General features: G+C 27.3%; 1 protein-coding gene across 2 annotated transcripts in view; it reads left to right on the top strand.

Annotated features, from left to right (window-relative positions):
• The window catches only part of LOC106677028 (ATPase WRNIP1), a 385,191-nt gene that overhangs the window by 31,872 nt on the left and 349,358 nt on the right, over window positions 1-3,961 (top strand). The window lies entirely within an intron of this gene.

Here is a 3,961-nt window from a genome sequence, read left to right as displayed (position 1 = left end):
AGAGAGAGAGAGAGAGAGAGGGGGGGGGGACAGGGACATACACATATATCTGAGAGAACCGGAATATTAAAATTAATATCAAAGTGCAAAATCCATTAAAATCAAGTTCGTTGTGGCTGAGAACATAGCAGATGATAATGCAGATAAATGAAATCAGTTATTAAGTAAAAACAATATTGCATAACATTTTTATTATTATTTTGTAGAGTTTAATGCTAGCAATTCTTAATTAATTAATTGTTATATAACTTTAATACTAATGTTTTCAATGCTTACAATCAATTATCAACTATAGTTAAGCATTATATTTATAATTATGTACATAAGTGTTATATCCATTTATTTCCAATTCTATTAAGAATCTATAGTAGTAAAAGCTAATTAATTATTGATTATGCAGATCACTATTATGTTAGGATATTTTCCATTTACGGTTTAAATAAATCACAATCATTGTTTAAAGCTTTGTTAAAGATAATATCTAAACATTAGTTACAAAGCTAAACATGGAAAACATTAACTAATTGAATTTAAAACATTCAATACACACATAATGCAAATGGGATGTATGATAAAATGTATATAATAAGCTATATAAGCTAAGACCGATTATTTTTATATATCATACCGAAATGTATTGAATCGAGGCAGAGAAGAAATTTTGATTTAATTCACTACTTGGAGGACATCCACCTAAATAGGGGTAATTGCACGCCTTCATTCCTGATGAATACAACCAGCAATGTTTTCTAACAGGATTTATGTATTGAGGGTTTAGTATGTTATAATTAAAATTCACCAACTATTTCTACACTTTTATTTTAAGTACTTTGTATATATTTAATACATAAATTAATTTGTAAATTAATAAGTTAGTGAAAGTTGTTTTTGTTGGCTTATTAAGCTAGTTTAAATATAATTTCCAATTTTAAACTTAAAACCGAATATTAAACAAATTAATTAACTATTAATGCGAATATTTTTTTTCACACAATACAATAATCATTTATAAAATTTCAAGAAATTTTAAATTAAAAGGGTAAACAGAAACCTGTGCTAGTGTGTTAAAGTAGTAAGAGAAGGTATTATGAGGTTTTCATTCCAGATGTTTATTAATTTAGTTATCGTATTTATTTTAATTAAATAATTGTTTTTGTTTTATGTGAAATGAAATCAATCAAGTCCAGAAATTCAAGCTCAGTAGAAATAGATTAACAGAACAAATTGAAATACTATATTTTTTAAATAACTTTACGAATAAATTAAAATAATTGAGGGGAATAAGAAAATAGCTTCGCAATTTTACTTGGAACACTCATTAGACGGGTACAAATGAGTTGGGTTCTCCACAAGTTATTTTCTAGAAATAAATGTCATGATCTTTAGACGGTTCGCAGTAAACCCCATTCAAGTATCGTTGTAACCATGACCCTTATTGCTGATCCGCTTTAGTTATAGTATTCAATTAATAAATATTACCTTAAAGAATAGTAATAATAAATAATATTTTTCTGATAGAACTCGTATACAGGGTGCTCTATGATTAATCATTGACCAATTATGGATGTGGGGAAGCAAAATTAAAAAAATTCATAAGAGAGTCTGTACTCATTTAAAATTTGTCTTAGTTTTTATCTAAATTAATAAAATAGAGTATTTTTCTTATGTGGGAAAGAAAATCATTCTCAAGTATGAGGGGATGAAGGGGAATGATAGGGAAATAAGGTGAGCAAGATATGTTCTCAGAAGAAGTAGAGGATGTAGAAGGGAGGGTGGAGGGAGGGCATTTCCAGCAGTTACTGTAAATAAAATTTGTAATTATCGTTAATGAAATAAGAAAAATAACTTATTTTATTTATTTAGATACAATCCTATATTATTGACAAAAATAATATAATAAACCATGTTCCCTAATAAATATAGATTTTAAACAGTAATAGAAAAAGACAATTGCTTATTTGTTTATTTATTCTGAAAAGTACACCCAATATGGCCCGACCTGATGGTATCTATAATATTGATAATATAGAAAAATGATAAACACAATTGGAGTATGAGTTAGTTACACAATTGTTTATTAGGGCGCTGTGAAGGATTCTGATTGCCAGATAAGCTGGAACAGTTCAATTTTAATTAATTTTTAGCACTAAAAATAATAATGAAATAAAAAAAAAAAATATAACTCAATAAATAATACTAAAATAAAAAAAAAACTTAAGAAGTGAATAATAATGATATGAATTTTAAATTAATAATAATGAGCTAATGAATTCATAATGAGTATGAAAAAGAATAAAATATGTAATAAATACTATATTATACAATAATTTTATTAACTAATGTTAAAATGAAAGATCTTTATTTATGACGGAGGATGGAAGGAATTATTATTTTTGTTTAATTCTAGGGGGTACCCCCTATCTACCTCACCGCGGACCAACCCCCATTTCAAAAATTATATAACTGTTCATTTAATTGTACTACTCGTTACTCAAATTGTATAACTGTAATTTAAATGTATTCTATAATTCAGATTATATAATTTTTTAAAAATAAAAAGGCGTTTTATATAATAGAGAGAAAATTGCATAATAAATAGACTCTTACAATTTAACTGTTATTTGTGTCTTTATATGGAATTATTTTGAATTCACTTTAGCAATGATAACTCCAATAGTAAAACTATATTGAAGATAACGTCATCATTAAGAAACAAAACGTGGCGGTTTGTCACCAGCGGCGTTTTATCTCAATTTATCTCCTGGGCCCCCAATCCATCAAGGAGTCAGTTATGCGCGAAGACACGCCCATTTCGGGGTGGTCCTTTTTGGCCTTGCACGCATCTCATAATCTCACTTCCTCTTTGCGATGCCAACCTCTAACATTTAGCACTCCCGATCAGAATGAATTACTTTTTTTTAGTACTGCATATATAATATAGCTTCCTTCTACTGAAATTTAAAACAAAATCTGGATATTACATAAGGGTTTCTTACGGGTCTTAAATATATATACCCAAGTCTCAGTACAATTGATGTAATTGATACATAAACACGAAACAGCTATGATATAAATAAAAATAATTTAAATCTATAACCAGAATATCAGCTTAATTTGGAACAAATGTAAAAAAAAAAAGAAATAATATTAAGAATTAAAATACATTTTATTTTATAAAGAATTCTAATTTATTTTAGAGTCATATTATATCTCCATGCCTTCAGCGACTAATAGTAAAAAGTATAGTAACCCGTCGAAATATTGCTTTCAGCATCTTACAAAAAGAAAAAAAAATTCATGGAAAAAAAATTGCCAGAAACATTTCTTGATAATCAAAACTGATTCCGTTGTGTATAACGTAGCAAAAGTTTCTACCCCTTGTTTAAAATAAATGATTTTTTTTTTAATTTAGGGGTTACTCCCTGTTCTAACAGCGGACCAACCGCATTTTGCAAATTATACGACATATTCAACATGAAATTTAGTTCAGATTGTATTATTTTTTTCAATATAGTGTAATAAATATAAATATATTGTGCTTCCATTTTGTTTCTAGCTGTTCAGGCTTGGGTTTTCAACTCACCGTTTAGTTCAAAGTTTTTTTAACTGTTCAGTATTTAAGTTTCTAATTCACTGAGAGAGTAATATAAAATATTACACGGTGATCACTTAAGTCCTTTTTATATAATAGATAGGATTTATGTTCTAACTACTGAATTTTGATTTTAGACATCGATTGATTACGAAAACTTCCATTTGTTTGTAGAAACTAGAACTATATTTCGGATTACTAACAGAATAGTTATTGCAGTTTCTTTTTAATTTCGATAAAAGTTTCTACAATATGAATTCAAGATGAGCTCTGTAAGAACTTTACCTTCCAAAAGAAGCTCTTCAAGCATTGACCATATTCCTCCAAAATTTATTAATTAATTTTTAATAATATATAAGTTCCCGGATT

Source organism: Halyomorpha halys, unplaced genomic scaffold (genome assembly GCF_000696795.3).
Source record: "Halyomorpha halys isolate HHAL.00 unplaced genomic scaffold, Hhal_1.1 Scaffold84.1, whole genome shotgun sequence".
In the NCBI taxonomy this organism is placed as follows: domain Eukaryota; kingdom Metazoa; phylum Arthropoda; class Insecta; order Hemiptera; family Pentatomidae; genus Halyomorpha; species Halyomorpha halys.
Note: the sequence above shows the minus strand (reverse complement) of the source record. Positions and strands in the feature narration are given on the sequence as shown.